Source organism: Cryptotermes secundus, unplaced genomic scaffold (genome assembly GCF_002891405.2).
Source record: "Cryptotermes secundus unplaced genomic scaffold, Csec_1.0 scaffold455, whole genome shotgun sequence".
NCBI classification, from domain to species: Eukaryota; Metazoa; Arthropoda; class Insecta; order Blattodea; family Kalotermitidae; genus Cryptotermes; species Cryptotermes secundus.
Window position 1 is genome coordinate 308,103 of NW_019734967.1, and position 19,687 is coordinate 327,789.

General features: G+C 45.6%; 1 protein-coding gene across 1 annotated transcript in view; it reads left to right on the forward strand.

Annotated features, from left to right (window-relative positions):
* The window catches only part of LOC111869078, a 223,647-nt gene that overhangs the window by 30,585 nt on the left and 173,375 nt on the right, over window positions 1–19,687 (forward strand). The gene's annotated exons all lie outside the window — the stretch shown is intronic.

Consider the following 19,687-nt stretch of genomic DNA (forward strand, 5'->3'; position numbering starts at 1 on the left):
ATGAATCTGTATGGAAGGATCTAGATAAGAGCACTTACAGAGTGCGCTAGTGCTGAAGTCTCTTCTTTCAATCCCGTCGCCTTGTCGAGCTCTTTATAGGCCACGTTCGTTAGCATGTTAAAGTCTGACCAGTTGGAAATGTTGGCTACTTTGCAAGGAAATTCTAAATGTGAGATTTCCCCTTTACAAAACAAGGCTAAGGAAGATGTTAGATTTTAAAATGAGAAACTAATAGAGATCTGAAAGGGGGAACCAGAAGTTATGTCAGGAACTTACTGAAAAACTCCTTTCAGAGACAGCAAAATTTTGTCATCTTCTAAGACAGGTTCAGGATGACACAGAATTGGAAATTGTAGCTGTTACGAGAAATCTGCAAGTGATGAGTTCTGAGTTCGATGCTGTGTTAGGTCAACAAGCTAAGGACGCTAGCCCTATATCAGACGAATTAGCCAGTAAAAGTGTACATAGCAGCGAGCGGGTGATTGAACAGGTTGCATAGCTATCAGGAGAACTGGATACTTTTAAAAGTAATTTCGCTGAACATGAACAAGTCTTTCAGAGAAGAAAAGGGGAGCGTTTGCAGAACTTTCTGCGTGCGGCAGAAAATAAAAAACGAAAGGTAAAGCGGTCAGTGTAACAGGCCACGGAGGCCCATAGGGTTGTGAGACGTTGAGGCTACCACATTTTCTAGACAATCGGTTCACAGATGGCGGCGACGTCATCCTTACACGCCGGCTGGCCTTTACCCCCAGGAAGATTCCTGGTACTCATTTCTATTAGACGCTGAGTCGATCCCAGGGCCATGCTGGGGCTGGAAGGATTAGGTCAATTGAAAAATCCAATGACCTCATCGGGAATCGAAACCGCGACCTTGTAAATAAGCGTAATTTTGACCAGCTTAAGTCGGCCATTAGCAATTTGAAGGACAGTACCTGTAAGTGCAGCAGCTGTTTGCTGTGTAGACATGTCATAACCGTCTGAGAGTGGTTTTGTTTCAGCGACTCTCACTTTAAATTGCAATGACGTTATCGATAGTAATAATAAAAATGGTATGTTAAGCTCATGTAACCTTGTGTCTTGTAATATGTGCACGAACGGAGGTGTGAGTGATCAGAATGTACCCACGTCTGGTCGTCATTACAGCGCCAACAGCTACTGGAGTCCAACGGACTTCTCATTGCCCGTATTTGGTGATAGTTCCAAGGTGAATATGGTGTTTCATTTGAACCAGTTCGATGAATTTATGAGACTCAGGGGAGTCCCTAAACAGTTGCAATTGGCAGTTGCTTATAAGTCTGTTGTAGATCCAGTGGGTAAACAATGGTTAGCAGCTGTTTCACATAGGATGTTTAATTATGAGCAGTTCAAAACTGCCTTCGCTAAGCAGTACTGGTCTCAGTCTCACCAGAACTCGGTGAAGTGTAGCATCTAGCGGCATTAAAATTTATCGATGTCTAGTCACTTCATAAAATTTGCAGTGCTTCCGTCTGTCTGCGCTCGAAACTTGGAGATGGAGAGCTGATACACGCGTTAGGAACTCACTTCACGCACAAAAGGCTACGTTGGGGGTCTAATATAAGCATTATTCAGGAAGCGATTCATTTTCTGAAGAGATTGGAAATGGCGGAAGGAAATGACGTAAACAGAAAGTCGAAATTTTAGGCCACGCCATAGCCTATGCGGTTAGTAGCCGGCTTCCCACCGCAGCGGCCCATGTTCGAGCTCAGGTCAGATAATGTGGGATTTATGGTGGACAGAGTGGCACTGGGGCAGGTTTTCTCCGAGGACTTCGGTTTTCCATGGAAATATTCCTTCCACCGACTGCTCCACACTCGTCATCATCTATCCGGAGCTGGTACAGTAGACCAAATAGCGGCCGACGAACCGAATGGACTCAGTCGAATCCGACACCTAGAAACTAACTAAAGAAAAGTCGAGCTCTTTACCTAATAACTCAGATCCCATACCAAATGGGGGACATCAACATGGTCAACGGAATGACAAGTATAGGCCTAACCAACATTTCGCGAAACAAGTGCACTGTGACCACAGAAATAATTATTGACAGAGGAAGTGGGCGTTACAGACTGTACGAGTCCTTTGAAAACGGAAGAGGATCGACCCCTACCCGACTGATTTTAAATCCGGTCGCATTAGACTTCGAGACTAACACCCGACTAGTGAGCAACAGTGGACAAGGGGGGACTGTTACACGACAGCCTTCGGGAAGTTCCAACTTCAAGACTAACGCCCGACAAGGCTGCGCATTGCTGAAGCGGTTAGTCGCTGGCTTCCCACCGCGGCGGCCCGGGTTAGATCCCGGGTCTGGTCAAGTGGGATTTGTGGTGGACAAAGTGGCGCTGGGGCAGGTTTTCTCCGAGTACTTCGGTTTCCCCTGCCAATCTTCATTCCACCAGTTGCTCCACAATCACCCTCACCTATCATCTGGGGCTGGTACAATAGGCCAGAAGTGGCCGCAGTACAATGGACTTAGTCCCACCCCACTAGCAATAAAAAAAACCGACAAGTGAGCAACAGTGGGCAAGGGGAGACTGTTATACGACAATCTTCGGGAGGTTCCCACTAAAAGATGTTAGCGACCAAACGCATTCCACACACACACACACACACACAGCAGTGTTTTGGGTCCTCTCTTTCAGCACAGTTTCGCCAGTAATAATGATGTAGATGAGGATCATGCTTTGAATCATTTAGGAGAGTCAGTAAATAGGTCACAAATGGATATAAAACGAAAACATGTGATATTCGAATATGAAAAAAATAACGTTTATTTCTGGACTTATCCCCCACCAACATCAGTACACTTGTCCTATCGGTTTACCAGTGCGTCGAAACCCGCAGCATTTCGCTTAGTGGGTGGGAGGGGGGGGGGGGGGGTCNTTTGAGCTATGGCGAGGCTTGTAGCATAGTGCCTTAACCAACTACGCTACCGCGTCGAGACTGGTGCATTACTCAGTCGGTTCATTGCTGCTCAAGTTAGCTGTGAAATGTCCCACACAAACCACTTGCTACCGGGACGCTTGGTCATGTCGAAGAAAGAGGCCAGCCTTCAGGTTTTTGCAAGAGTAAAGAAATTTGGTGTTTAAGCAGACTTTAATACGTTGCACTGACGCTAGATGCAGGCAGGTTGAGAGTTATGAGGCCATTACGATACGTGAAGTCAATGAGGTTAATAGAGATGAAGTTTATAGTAGCCGTGGTGAGGGCTTTATTTGTCAAGAATATTGAGAGATGGAACGGAGATAGTAGTTATGAAGGCACGAAGGGTAACCGGTTTAACCCTTTAAATCCCTGTGGTTATTATATGCATCACCCACTTTAACACCCCGTATCCTGCCCCCACAGTGTATTTGTGTTTCATATGGTTCTCACAATAACCAGTGATTTGACTTTTGGAGCTTTTGTGCCGTCTGTGTGCAACGTCGTTCTTCACTATTTTTTCTTCATATTCCTTTATCGGACACTACGTCACTACATGTTTCGGCCTAACTGGCCATCTTCAGGTGTACGGGTTGTTATGGTTAAGGATGCTGCTGCTCACTGTAATGCGGTTTTCTTTCCTCCTGTTATAGTCGCCTCTGGTTATTTTGGTTATGTGCCTTACCATCAGTTTTATTTGGCACAACGCCATGAAGACGTATGGGGGAGTGAAGGTATAAATTCAAAATTCTTGACCACGGCACTAGAGGTACGTGACTTTGTTAGCTTCACACCCCGGCCGCTTTACCCCCGGGGAAAGAGCCCACGGTACCAATTGGATAGGCTGGGTGGGCCCCAGAGCCGGTCTGGACGCTGTGGAGCAGAGAAAAAATCTTGTGAATCTACCGGGAATCGAACCGCAGTGGTCCAGCCCGTAGCTCGTCGCTATATGACCGAACTGTATTTTCGACTAAGCTTTGGAAACTCGTTAAATGACATAGACGCCGGTTCTTACATATAATAAAACACATCTTTATTAAAAACACCCGACGATTAATGATGTCCAAGAATACAGTCACTATCCTGAGAACCAGGCGAATCCTAGAAATAATCCGTGCGGACTTGTTAGCATCGAAACAAATGGCATACCTGCATTTATTTACCACTATCCTGAGGTAAGTTACTGAGAGAAAACTGACAGACGGGAGTTCGTGCAGAAGTTAAGCGGAGAAGGTGAAGTATGTGGAAGTATAGACCTGCGATATACGCTTAACAGTCACGTTTCGCAGAAGGAATTAGAAATTACACGCTGACATCTGTGATCTTAAAATTACATTATAAGGAAAGAAAATGCATCCATTGTAAGAAAGAGAAGCCATATGCTGCCACTTCGGAGGTAAGCCGAATCATGGCTACAACAAGACAAGAAATTCTGGGAATTCTGCTTTTCTTTGATACGACACGGACCACATAGAAAACGAAGAAGTTAAGGGGGGATACACAAAACATATAGACAAAAAGGTGATCTCATAAGCCTCCTTTTATTTTTTTTTTCAAAATAAGGAAAGTAGACTGAAAAGGTAAAGCTGTCCCCGTGCTTAATTAATTAAGCGTTAGGTGATGAAGACATATGGGGGAGTGGAGGTATAAGCTCCATAATTCTTGACTCGGCGCTGGATGCAGGTAAGGCCTAGCGCACACATGCAATTTTCAGTTGCCCGGTAGTTGTGCACGATCGTGGAGGCCCAACGACTGTCGAGGGACGTGCGCGCACATACAATTTCGAGCTGTCCACAACTACGCCAATGAGCAGTGGATCAGTCACAGCATGGATGTGTACGGTACAGCAGCAGTGTGTGCATTATTGTTAAGATTAAGGAAAACAGGAAGTGGAAATATTGGATTCACCCTATTTATAGCGAACGTCTGTTAAAAGGAGAATTTTACACATTGTACCATGAACTGAGACAATACCCATCAACATTTTTCAATTATTGCAGAATGAGTGTTGATAGTTTTGATGAATTGTTGCTTCTTCTGAAACCTCATATCCTGTACAAGAATACAAGATGGAGATTGGAGTTTAATATTTCTAGAATTATTATTGCAAACACAGAAAAAGTAAAAATATAAAGTAAAGGTATCCCTGTAACAGGCCGTGGAGGCCCATAGGATTGTGAAATGTTGAGCTTCCCACATTTTCCAGACAACCGGCTCATAGATGGCGTTGAGGTTGTCAGCCTTACGCGCCGACCGCCCTTTACCGCCAAGAATATTCCTGGTACTCATTTCTGTTAGAGGCTGAGTCGACCACAGGGCCAAAGTGCGGATAGAAGGATTAGGTAAATTAAAAAAATCCAGTGACATCATCGGGATGCGATCCCACGACCTTGCGACGTCTAGCATAGTGCCTCAACCATCTATGCTACCGCATGCCCCATGCGCATGTTGAAGTTGTTTAGCATTCTGCAGTATTGATTCTACAGATAATGAAACTTCTTGAGTTACGCTTTCATATTCTGTAAGTAATTTTAATTTTTTATTTCCGGCTTGAGAATTACAGGCCACAGAAATCCCGACAATAATTTATAATCATCCTGTATTTGCCTGTATTGTATTTTTTTCTCATGGGGTGAGACTGAGTCCAGCTCAAGATGATAGATAATGGTAATTGTGGCGCATTCAGTGGAATGCGAATTGGCAAGGGAAACCGAAGTACACATAGAAAACCTGCCGCAGCGCCACTTTGCCCACTACAAATCCCACACACCCTGACCTGGGCTCGAACCTGAACTGCCGCGGTGGGAAGCCGGCGACTGAGCGCCCGAGCTGTGGCACGACCAGCATCTGCTCTAAATAGCAAGGCTGTTACTGTGACAGAAATGACAAGAATGTGTTCTCCATGGAGAAGTTGAGATAGCTCAGTCAGTACAGTGACTAGGCTATGATTTCTAGCAGGGGCGCACACCGACCCAGCCCGGGTCAGACTACCGTAGCGTGTATCCGAATACTCACCTCCATCTCGTGCTGAGGCTAAGAACTCGTGGAACTACACCCCTAGTCCCCTGCTCTGCGTCTACATGGCGCGGTGCTTAATTAAGCAAAGACAATTTTTACAGCTCTGAGATGTCCTCCATGCGGGACGGCCAGTGCGACGCTGATGGAGCGCCAGAGTCCTGAAAGGATCAATGGGTGAATGAGGTGATGGAGCTTGGCGAAGGGGGGGGGGCGGAACAGACGGATCACAGCCGGACGTCACAAGGAAAGGGTATCAGCCCTACACTTGCCTGAAGTTGCGGTCCTGTACGAGTGAGGCAGGCGTGTCCGGGGCGGATTTCTTATTGTAATCCTAAACCACGGTTTCAGGAACGTTATTCCATAGTCACACAGTATACAGACTGTCCAAGGGCTGGGCGACAGAGGGGTCAGAGCTCGACTCCCGGTGGGGTCAAGACTTTTCGCTTCTCCACGTCGTACTGGTGCCCGTCCAGCCGTCTATCCAATGGGTGGGTACCGGTGGTAAAGAGGCTGGGCCGTGAAGCTGATTACTCACCTCCAGCTAGTGCCGAGGCCAAGAAAACGTGGATTTATACATAACTCCCCCATACGTCTTCATGGCGTAGTGCTTAATTGGTTTGGCGCAGGGACAACTTTACCTTTTAGCTTAGGGCGTAGTCAGACAGTGACGTCACATCGTCAGTCGTTGCTATTTGGGACTCTGCCTTACGGCTCTATGAGGAATTTCTGCTGCACGATACCGTAGTTACCAATATAGGAAGTGGCCGTTCTCTTCAGGCGACACGTATGTTGCTAGCAGTAATAATGAAAGGCATATAATTCTTCCCTGGTATATTTGTTTCTTGTTTTGTGTGCTCTGCCTGCCGCCACACTCTGAGAGGTGCCTGATCTCGCGCCTGTATTGTCCGTGCAGTCAACAAAGCCCTAACGTGACTTTACATAACTTGGCGTTTAGTGTCCTTCCCTTTCATTGCTCTGGTCTGTTCATAGTTAAGCTTCCCTGTATTGTGTTTCACATCTGAATCTTCCCTTTCTGATTTCATCATCTACTTAATTTCTGTTTGTTATTGTCGTTCGCGGGGCACGCCGTAGCGTAGTTGGTTGAGGCTCTGTGCTACAATTCGGAAGGTCGCGGGCTCTATTCCTGATGAGATCATCGGACTTCTCAATTTACGAAATCCTTCCGGCCGCACTGTGGCCCTGGGGTTGATTCAGCCTCTAACAGAAATGAGTACCATCTTCTTGGAAGTAAAGGGCGGCCGGTACGTAAAGCTGACAACCGCAACGTCATCAAAAAGAAAAACTCCGTGGCCTGTAGTCCGCAAGCGAACTATACCGACCGAGCGACTGCCGCTTGTCGGCGAAGTTAGTGCCAACTTTAGCGGAGAGAGGGTGTCGCGTGGTCAGCACAACGGATCCCCACGGCCGTTAAGTTCGGGTTTCTAGACAGCCGATTGTTTAGAAAGCGTGGGAGCCTCAACGTCTCACAACCCTATGGGCCTCCACGACCTGTTACAGGTATAGCTTTGCCTTTTTACTTTTGTTTCCATTTCGAAACAACCTAGATTTTGTTTACATATACTTAGACATGGACGCCGGTCAGGTGGGAGTTTGCCAGGCATATGGCCCCCGCCGTGGATATTTGAAGAAAAAATCACAATTAAAGAAAAGAAGTTAGTGTAGCAATTACTAATTCAGAAAGTTAACGATTGTTTAAAAATGTATTCTTCTGTCCCGAATACTGTAGGGCGATCAGTAAAAATTGACTTAAATGTTAAGCTTGTTAGCAAATATTATGGCAAAGGCCCCCCCCCCCGAAAATTTGGCTGTCTTCTGGGGGAAAAAAAAACCCTGACTATGGACGTGTGAGTAATATGGCCGACGCGGCCCAGTTCCTGTGTAAAGGCACAGATGTTTCTTACCCACAGATGTGCGTTCAGTAGTGCATCTACCCAATTTTGTGTTACGACGCTCCATAGTCACCATGAAATTATGGAGTCCTCTATGGAGAGATGTTGAAACAAAGTAAGGAACACAAGATACATAATTTCAGGGCGAATTAGAGTGTAGCATCACGAAATATGATATGTTGAGAAATTTGCGGAGTTTTGTTCCAACTGTGCAGTCCGAAAGCTGGAGGGCATTCGGACGTAGTAAATACCAGGAACATACATTCTTATGTTACGGAGGACCAGACATCTGGTATGTATATAATTTTATGTTAGGCAACATATATGTATTTAAACATGCCGTCAGACTTCAAGAAACTGGCGAGAGAATATACGTTGTTTGACTGAAAACTTTAGTATTTTTAGATTCTAAAGGGTTCTGACGATGGTGTATAACACACAGAATTACTGGGGTTTTGGACTTTTTCCATCGTCCGGTATTCTAGAAAATAGAAAATACGACGTTTCGGAAATTGGTTCTGTTTCCGCCCTCAGGTGAGAGGGGAAGACACGTACTCATTTAGGCCCCTAAGAAAGAGCCAATCTAAACTGGGAAACCACTGTCAGAATTACACAGCTATTTAATCACCTGAGACCAGGCTAATTCAGCTGGAAATAACAAGAAAATATACAATAAAAATTGTGATAGAGCATTCACGTGCATGAAACTGGGATAGAAAAGGAGGTAGAAATTTGTGCTAGTGATATATATACATGTCTTCACAAATTTCCCCCCAATTTCTTTGCATTGGTGCTCATGCACTTGGTTTTGTTGTCTTGGTTTGTAGCAAAAATTTCTACCTCCTTTTCTGTTCTGGTTCCGCGCATGTGCATGCTCTATCACAATTGTTATTGTATATTTTATTGTTACCTCCCGCCAAATTAGCCTGATCTCAGGCGATTAAATAGCTGTGTAGATTTGACAGGGGTTGTCCACTGATTGAAATTAGCTTTTTTTAAGGGACCCAACAGAGTAGGTGTCTTCCCACCATCACCTGAGGACGGAAACAGAAACAGTTTCTGAAACCTCGTGTTTTCTATTTTCTGGAATACCGGAAGATGGGAAAAGCCCCAAAACCCAGTAATTCTGTGTGTTTAGTATTTTTGTTTTGAAAACATGTTCAGATCTCGGTCCTCATTGAGCTTGCGGCGAAACAGGGAGTTCAGAATTACGCCGATGTTCGTAGTTATTAAGAATAATTCAATGCTGACTCTTGTGTGTTTAAACCACTGATCGGATGCTTGTAGAAGGCGATAGGTTGGCAAGAGCTGCAGCTTATGAACGTTTAATGCACAGTAAAAAGATGACGGTGAATGGACAAGCCGAAGATCTTCTGTAGACAGACCAACAATATAAAAAGTTCCTGTGTGCTTCCACGAGCTGCGCGGTCAGTACTGAAGATGTCCGGTCATGTGTCACGCTTCAAGTGACGCGAGCACCTGCCCCACGTTTCGGATCGACAGATGCAGTGGACTTACCATTTCAGAATAACAAAACAGAGGCCATTATTCTGCCCATCCCTGCTTCTACAGGCCTTCACGGTCCGTTTCACTATCTGCCTGCACCTCTCCTCAAGGTACTTAACGCACTGAGCAGGACAGCTTTCAGAAGTGAAGTCTTGTGTGTGATATGGCGGTTTTGGTTCGCATCGTGTGATATAATTGTCTGCCTAAGTATCTGATAATGACGGACCCTCGAAGATGATGTAGACACAGTTTACACACGTGGATACGTTCATCTTGTGTAGGCGACGAGGCATTTTGAGAATGAACCAGCCTTCTCTAGGAGCCTTAACGCTTACATATCATCGCCTCAGTACTGCAGAGCTCTCTGTCCGCTTCTGGACGAAAATGCGGTGAAAGACAAAGCTGTCCCTGTACTTAACTAAGTAAGAAGTACTCCATGAAGGCGTATAGGAAAGTCTATGTATATGCCCACGTTTTCTTGACCTCGGCACTAGTTGGAGGTGAGTGGTCAGCTTCACGCCTGCGGTAATGGTACATTCCTCCATAGGTTTACCACGCCTGCAGAGGTGCGTTTGCAGAATTGTTCAAAGTCACATTCAAACTGCGTGGGCACGCGGTAGCTTTACGCTACAAGTCGCAATGTCGCGGGTTTGATTCCTGATGTCATTAGATTTTTCAATTGACCTAATCCTTCCAACCGCACTATGGCCCTGGGGTGACTCAGCCTCTAACAGAAATGAGTATCAGGAATCTTCCTGGGGTTAAGGCGGCCCATACACGTACGAGTCTGGCTCGGATTAATTTCACCACACGGACGAGTTTGGCTCACTGGAACTCGAGCCGAGTCGGACTCGCGAGCCAAACTCGTACATATATGGGCCCCATAAGGGGCGGCCGGCTTGTAAGGCTGACAGTCTAACCGCCATCTGTGAGCCGATTGCCTAGAAAATGCGGGAGCTTCGACGTCTCACAACCGTATGGGCCTCCATGGCCTGTTACAGGGATAGCTTTACCTTACATACAGACTGCTGTGCATTGTGTAAAGTTCAAACGTCCAGTTTTCGCTAAAAGTGATGATGCTGGGCACAATGCAGTCCGGTACTCAGGTGATGAAATGTAAACGGAGAGTAGCTTTTGGACTTAACGAATTCGGCAGAAGTGCTCGGAAAATAGAAGCCACATATTCTGCGCAGTATGTTTGGGGAGTGCCTGCTGTAGATCATGCACGCTTCTCAGATAACGGCATATCTAGACAACAAAATTAAGATAAAGTGATCACAGCATGTTATTAGGCTGATAAAATCAGGAACGATAAGACAAGTGTGGCATGTAAGGACGCATGAGAGGTAAGAAATGCATACAGAAGTTTGGTCAGGATATCTTAAAGAAGGGACCACTTGGAAGATCAAATTGCAGATCGGAAGATAATACTGAAATGAATGTTGGAGAATTATGGTTTGAGGAGATAGACTGGATTGAGCTAACTTAGAGTAAGGCCGAATTTTCTGTGCCCACAAAAGGAGGAAGTTTCTTTCCTCACTCAGTAAGATATCGGGTTCCCATAGAAACCCATGCATCATGGTCTTCATCCATTCTACCTCTCTGAAGACTAAACAGTAATTCAAAATTAAGTTCCTACATCAGAAAACAGATTACATCTTCATTAGGAACATAAATTGAAATATTTCAATTAAGCTTCATGGTGCGCCTTCCGTAATTAGTGCACATATATATGTAGTGTTAGCACACGACACTGTTGTAGAGTCTGTAGTAATTCTAACTATTTTTTCCCCCTTGGCACTACAGCCCCAGTGGGCCTAGGCCTACCTCCATGAACTTCTCCGTTCACTTTGGTTTTCCTAGCTCTTACACATTCGGTAGGACTCCTTGGACGGGTGATCAGCTCATCGCAAGGCCTCTACCTGTACACAAACACAGAAAAGCGCACACACAAACTAAACATCCATGCCCTGAGTGGGATTCGAACCCACGATGCCGGTTTCCAAGCAAGCGAAGACAATACATGCCCTAGACCGCTCGGCTACCGTGACCGGCAGTTCTAACTATATTATTGCTTAATTATATTATTAAATAAAAGCCGGGAGAGCTCAGTCGGTATAGCGAAGAGCTACGGTCTGGGCGGCCGGGGTTCCATTCCAGACAGCGGAAACAGAATTTGTCTATTCCACGTCGTCCAGACCGGCTATGGGGCCTACCCAGCCACCTATCCAATGCGTACCGAGGGCTTTTTACTTAGGGATAAAGCGGCTGGGGCGTGAATTTGACCACCTCCATCTAGTTCCGAGATCACGAATTGTGGAGCCATACCTCCACCCAATCATACGTATGAAATATTTATGGCGTGGTGCGTAATTAATTAAGCACAGGCATAACTTTACCTTTTTGTTATATTTTTGCAAGAACTGTAATTTAGAACAGAAATCTTCAAATTTAAATAAGCACGAAACGCACTACTGACATACCGGACAGTATCCTGTGCGATGTAAACAAGTTTTGTAGGCTTGAGATACAAGGTGCGACAATTTAATTCCCGGAGTGGTCCTGTAAAAGCAAAATTTGCTTACCTGTGCACTAGCGGCTGCCGTCGCCTTCGAAATACCCTCCTTGTGAAGCTGTGCACTTCGTCAGACGATTGTGTCACTGTCGGAAAGAGTCATGAAAATTGTTTCGCGGAAAACCTCGCAGTAACGTCGTGTTGCGTTGGATGTCAGGAATGTCAGCAAATCATTGTCCTTTCAGGGCATTTTTTTAATTTTGAAAAGACCCAAAAATCGCGGGGGGATATGTCAGGCGAATAAAGTGAATGATCCACTTCTGTAATGGATTTCTTAGTCAGGAACTCGCGAACTCTTAACGCATCATGCGCAGGCGCAATGCCATAGTGGAGAATCCACTTGTCAGGACACAGTTCGAGTCTTCTCCTCCGAACAGATTCCCATAACCTTGCCAGCACATAACAAATAACACCGTTAATTCACCGTTTGTTCATACTCTATCTATATTTACATTTGTCCTTTATGTTTTTGGTTGTCCACTTTTTGGGTCATCTTGCACGTCTTCTCGCTCTTCCTTGAACAGCCTATGCCATTCAAAGCGCTCGATTACTTCATGACATATACACCATAAGCCACTGCTAATATGGCCAACGTTTCACTAGCCCTTTTACCAATCTTGACACAAAACTTGATGTTTATCCGCTGCTCCAGATTCTTGTCCCTCAGTTCTCAGCCAACAGTATACCGCGGACACGTACTCCTTCCTCTGCTCCTTGGGAACGAAAGAACTCAATCTGTCTGTGGCTCATATAAACGCAAGTTGGAACATGCCCAGACATGCTTGGGTACATGAGTTTGCCTGACTCAACACCCAAGAGATACGCTGCACCCATTCCGGGAATTAAATTGTCGCACCTTGTATATCATTGCTTTCGGTGCCATTATATCCAAGAATTTAGTGCCATCGTATCCGAATCTTTGGGCACACTCATATCCGGATAACAGGGCACCATCACACCCGAAGCTTTGGGAACTATCATATCCGAAGCTTTGGAACCATCATGTAAGAAGCTTTCGGTTCCATTATATCCAAGAATTTAGTGCCATCGTATCCGAAGCTTTGGGAACTATCATATCCGGATAACTGGGCACCATCACATCCGAAGCTTTGGGAACTGTCATATCCGAGACACTCTAAACCATCATAACCGAAGGTTTGGGCACACTCATATCCGGATAACTGGGCACCATCATATCCGAAGCTTTGGGAACTACTCGTATCATATCCGGATAACTGGGCACCATCATATCCGAAGCTTTGGGAACTATCCTATCCGGATAACTGGGCACCATCATATCCGAAGCTTTGGGAACTATCATATCCGGATAACTGGGCACCATCATATCCGAAGCTTTGGGAACTATCATATCCGGATAACTGGGCACCATCACATCCAAAGCTTTGGGAACTATCATATCCGAGGCACTCTAAACCATCATATCCGAAGCTTTGGAACCATCATGTAAGAAGCTTTCGGTTCCATTATATCCAAGAATTTAGTGCCATCGTATCCGAAGCTTTGGGAATTATCATATCCGGATAACTGGGCACCATCATATCCGAAGCTTTGGAACCATCATGTAAGAAGCTTTCGGTTCCATTATATCCAAGAATTTAGTGCCATCGTATCCGAAGCTTTGGGAACTATCATATCCGGATAACTGGGCACCATCACATCCGAAGCTTTGGGAACTGTCATATCCGAGACACTCTAAACCATCATAACCGAAGGTTTGGGCACACTCATATCCGGATAACTGGGCACCATCATATCCGAAGCTTTGGCCACCGTTATGACGTAAGCTTTAGGCACTATCATATCTGAGGCATTGTGGACCATCGTGTCCCAACCTTCTGGCACCATCATCCGTGTATAAAGTCTGAACCATTTGACGGATTTTCATGAAATGCTGTATGAGGCAACTGCTGTCATCACTAGCTGAACATCGCAGCCGATTGGGTAATTCAGTTTCGTACTCAGGAGATCCCGGTTTCAGATAAGCAAGCCGTATGTCCTTGCAGCTTTTTAGAGTTCAAAGAGTAAGCAAATTCCTATCTGCTGCTCCGCTTGTGCAAGATCTTGCCGCCTCATGAGAAGGATGAAAAGTAAGAAATTAACTAATGACCCGAACATGAGGACATACGCTGGAGTCTGGTAACTGGGTGCGTTTCCATAAAGCGCCGTGCCAACAATACGTATCACCTGCTTTAACATACCAAAATTTTGCATCCTGCCCACGCCGTGTACGCGGTATGTGTGTGTGTGTGTTGTGTGGCTGTTAGTATAGGGCGTCTGGATGAAAGGTATCCAAAATCAAAAAATTATATCGGGGAAAGGAATTGGCAAACACGTATCCGGTTTATGTCATTGGAAAGGAAAACCCTGTAAGTTTTTTCCATGCCCAGCTAACGCGCATGCGCCGCCACATTTCTGCCACCATGTTAGGATCACTTGGACAGAGTGATGGCTGGGAGATAGATCGGCAGAAGTAGATTAATCGCTTGGCCTCCTAGGTCGCCAGATTTAGCCGCACTGAATTTTTTCTTACGGGGTTATGTGAAGAACATTGTCTAGCAGGTTAAGACCAACGACCTGCAACACCTGAAAGCCCGCTGTGGCTACGGTAACACCAAACACGCTGGATCGTCTGGGATCTTGTCGTGCCACCAAGGGAGCCCACGTTGAAATTTATTGAGAAAGTTATATACTGAGAAAGAACTTTGATAGTTTCCCTTTGTAGTGGTGTAACCCATAAATGTGTGTAATAAAAGCTTTCTGAGATGTAATTATTTTATTTTGGATACCTTTCATCCGGACATTCTGTATATGTAAGATTTGAGGCTTTCACGGCGGTGACTATGAAGAAAGCAGTCTTCTGGGATTTGGCACCGTGTATATGTGGTGTTAACCGACGTTTCGGAGGAACGTATCACCTCCATCTTCAGGGTAGAAGAAAAAATATAAATACACATAGCTGTGTATTTCAACACAGTCTGCTTTTACCGGTTCTCACGGTCTCTCCGCTTGCAGAATTCTTATATTTTTTCTTCTACCCTGAAGATGGAGGCGATACGTTCCTCCGAAACGTCGGTTAACACCACATATACACGGTGCCAAATCCCAGAAGACTGCTTTCTTCATAGTCACCGCCGTGAAAGCCTCAAATCTTACATNCGACTGAATTTGTAGCGGAGACTTAATGTGTTTTCTGTGACGTAGAAATTGAAGTTTTAAATATTATTTAAACAAGTGTGAACCTGGTATGCGGAGACGGCCAGCAAGCAGACCCACCACAAACGATAGACCTGTATGATTCGTTGTTTAATAGATTAGCAACAAACATAAAACGTGCGAAAATATTTAATTTTCTTAAAAGCTGCCGCGAATATTCACGATAAAAGTAAATAAAAAATGGCCTTCCATATGTCATGCAAAACTGTTCTTTGAAAGCTGATGAAAACGGATCTGTAAACATTTTCAAAATAAAGCAACATCATCATTGGGACTAACGTTAGGGTTCGTGTGTATAAATGACGGACTGCTGTTTAGGGGTCAGTTGCATCTGCAAAGTCCTGCGACAGGCCAGCACGATCAAGGTTTTCCGTGGCCTTATACAGCTTTAAAGCAAATGCCAAGTTGGTACCCAAATTTCATGCTGCGTTGCATGCTTCGCATGCAGTCCCCCCCCCCCCCCCATTNCCTGATGCTGCCCGCAAAACGTTAATATCGAAATTCCGGGCGAATGCAGTAAAACTCCCAGCTCAACTTCCTGTCCTCGTAACAAAGTCAACTGCCCAGCGCTTTACCTTCTTTATGTCAAAAGGACGAGGGAGGACTTCCTACGTTCAAAATTGGACAAATTTCTGTTTTCCCCTCCCAAAAATGCTTTGCCTCTCGTTGTCTCGGGTCCCCTCCACTAAATATTCTCTGTTCAGGCTTCAGGCAGTATCAGGAGAGTTGGCCTTGAGAACTGGGATGAATCCTTGCCGTGTTAGCACTGCCGTACCGTACATCAGGAAGGCAGTAAATAGCAATAAAATGGCGAATTGAAAGAGCTAAGCTACAAAAAAACACCATCTTCTTTGCATATGCTGATAAGATAGCAGAAAGACTTTGAGTCCGCTCCACTTCGCTTATCTGAATTGACGCATTCGAGTGGGGACGCTCACAGACGCCATGCTTCTTTTATCAAACGGGGCATGATAAGCGCACGTGAGTCACCTCCGTGACGTCATGCACGAGCTCATCAAGCGAAGGCAAGTTGCGGTAAGTCCGAATGTTTCGACCACTGAATTGTTTCGTAGAAATTAGAGACATCCTCAGTTTGCTTTTGACGGATAAAGTCGGCAGGCGAATGCAGGCGGCGCTTCCATCTACCCTGTGCACAGAGAAGCCGCGCACAACTGGCCTGAGAATGCCCAGATATTAACTGATAAAGGGTAGGATTTTACGATTTGAGGTTCTAACAGCGGTGGTTGTGAAGTGGACTGTCTGCTGGGATGTAGCGCCGTGTAGTCCACTGAATGTCAACCAGTGTTTTGGAGAAACATGTTGACTCTATCATCAGGGTCAAAGAATCCACCTGCGTTCACGCTGGTTTCTTGCTCTTGCTTTTCTTTGATCCTGAAGATGGCGGCAGTATGTTCCTCCGAAACATCGGTTGACTTTGAACAGACTGCACGGCGTTGTATCCCAGCAAGAGCAGAATTCCTGCCACTACTGTAAGGAAGAACACGTAGGAGTCTTCTGGGTTGATTCTGACGTCGTGTAGAATGGAACTTGGTTACGAAGTGTGATAAGGGGCATACTGCCGTACCTCGCGACGTTCACGGTACCCTGAATTCGTTCACTCATGAGTCATGACTTATTTAACTACCGTGTGAACAGCTATGAATAGCGCAGTCGGTATAGCGATTGGCTGCGGGCTGGACTGCTGAGGGGTCGGAGTTCGAGTTCCCGTAGAGTCAAGAATTTTCACCTCTCAAACTCGTCCATACTGGCTTTAGGGTCCACCCAACCTCCTGTTCAGTGGGTACCGGGGGAAAAACGTCGGAGGCGTGAAACTGATCTTTCACCTCCATCTAGTGCCGAGGTCAAGAAAACGTGGGTCTGTACATCCACTCCTCATACGTCTTCATGGCGTAGTGCTTAAGCACAGGGACAACTTTACCTTTTAGCTTAGCTTACCTTGTCAGTAGCTGAGATTATATACGTAGCTTTGAAGGGTGCGATGATACAGAATATACTCGAAAGGATGTGGTAGGGAGCCGCCGTGGCCATTTTGATGTACGATCCGGGCATTGCTTGGAAAAGCAGAGGAAATCAACGATTTGAACCTTGGACCTCCAGAATACGAAGCAGGTATGCTACCCACTTGACCGTGACATTACGAATTATGTATTCTGGAGATGGAGGTAGCATATTCTTTCGAAACATGGCGGTCATGGACCAGATAATGTCATGAATACGAAGTCGTCTGTACGAGTATAATACCGTTGGGTCCTTCCTGTTAGTTCCGCGATGGAGAACGTAAAGTTTGCAGTCTTAGGCACGTTTCCAGCCCTGCGCGGGGCACATGAAAGTCATTCTCCCCGTCCGTATGTCTGCCTGTCAACGTGCCGAACTTAACTCTAGAGGGCGCTGAGCAAATTTTTGTGAAACTTTATATTGACGAGTTTCGCTACAATTTGTCGAAACAGCCCAAATCATGTCCAGAAACAGTGAACTTAAATCGTTCGTAAAAACCCCTCAAGCGTTTCTGAGCTCACTCGGAGCACAGTCACCTACATACTCACCCTAATGAAGGATATTCCGACCAAAATCTTAGTTAAAATGAAACCCGTCTTCTTATGTAAACCTCAAGATTTGGGACACGCGGTAGTGTAGTTGGTTGAGGCACTATGCTACAAGCCGGAAGGTCGCGGTTTTGATTCTTGGTAAGCTCATTGGATTTTTCAGTTGACCTAATCCTTCCAGCCGCACTATGGCCTTGCGATTGAATCAGCCTCTATGGGCCCCCATACACGCACAGTTTGGCCTCCAGTTCGGCCTGCACAGTTGAAGACTGAAAGGCAAAACTGACGTGTGTGGTGCGGCCGGCCGGCCAATCGTTTGGACTGTTGGCCTGTGGGAAACCCGTCAGTCCGTCAGTTCTACCTGCAGGACCGTAGCACGTGACATGTGTGACTCAGCATTATAGGCTGGAAGACCGTGATTGTGGCATGATGCCTGCCGCTTTATCTGCGCGTGTATGGGGAGGAAAGGGAGGGGGTAAACTGTGAAAGTTTTGCCTGTAAGGTCGATCGGAAGCCCAAACTGTGTGTTTATGGGGGGCCTAACAGAAATGAGTACCATTCCCGGGGGTAAAGGGCGGCCGTCGCGTAAGGCTGACAGCCTCACCTCCATCTGTGAGCTGATTGTTTACAAAGTGTGGGAGTCTCGACGTCTCACAAACCTATGGGCTTCCACAGCCTGTTCCAAGGAGAGCTTTACTTGCTTCTAATCTTACACTTTACGATATAGTTCAATATAAAGGACTCTTGACTGTGCATTATCAAACTTGTATATTCAGCAGTCAACAGCAGTCTGTGGAACGCATCAGTAGATAAATTTTAATCACTAGCCGGACAGGAATATACTAGTATATACATCAAGTTAGGCAATGCCTGCGTTAAAAATATAACTGACAGTTATAGCCAGAGTCCTATATTTTACACCATAATAAATAAACCGAAAGGAAGTGCTTAAAGACGCTTTGGATTGTCAGTAGTTGTAATTATTCAGTTTGGCTAAAATAATGTACTCCCAGTTTTTATACGTAATTTGAAAGCCGATCACAGTGGCCGCGCGGTTTAACTGTCTTCGCCCGCTCGGACACTGGGATCGTCAGTTCGAATCCCATTCGAGGCATGGATGTCTGTGTGCGTTTATATTGTCTTTGTGTTGTTCTGTGTGTAGTTAGTTAGTTAGTTATTAGAGAGGGTGGGTTTCCACATGCGCTTAGACCTGTAGTGGTCCATTGTGCTTCCCTCTATGATTTCTATCAGCCTCTATATCCTACCGGTATTGGTGCTTACCCTCAGTCCCGCCCAGCCAGCGAGACCGGCTCTACTGGCTGAGAAGTATCTATAATGCTTCCCCCATCTACTGGAGGTATTAGTGACTGCTGTTGGGCGGCAAACGTCCAAAATTTTGCTCAGTGACCTCCTTTGGAGGTATGAGGTTCTTTTACGTGCCGTAAAGATACGACACGGGACCCACGGCTTAAAGTCCCTCCCGGAGGACTTGTTCCCTGAATTTTTCCGCCCTTAAAAATTCGACGACCTCCGCCGGGTATTTGAACCCGCGTACTACGAGTCATGAGGTGGGAACGTTACCTCTAGACTACGGAGGCCGCTTGTTCTGTGTGTAGGTAGCGGTCTTGTGACGGGCTGATTCCCTATCCAAAGAGTCCTACTGACTGTGTATGGTTTAAGAAACTGAAAAAGTGGCCAAGGTCCGCAAGGGCTTGTAGAGCCATAGATAGATAGATGCATGGATAGATAGATAGATAAGACATACGTAATTTGAAGATATGGACATCAGCACGTTAATTGTAATCCCTTCTGCAGAATGTACCTGTTAGATATAAACCACAGGTCTGTACAGACAGTCCTCGCTTTACTATAAGATTTGCCTCACGAAATTTCTCTTATACGAACTCTTATAATGAAGCGCATAATTGACTTGGTTTGCC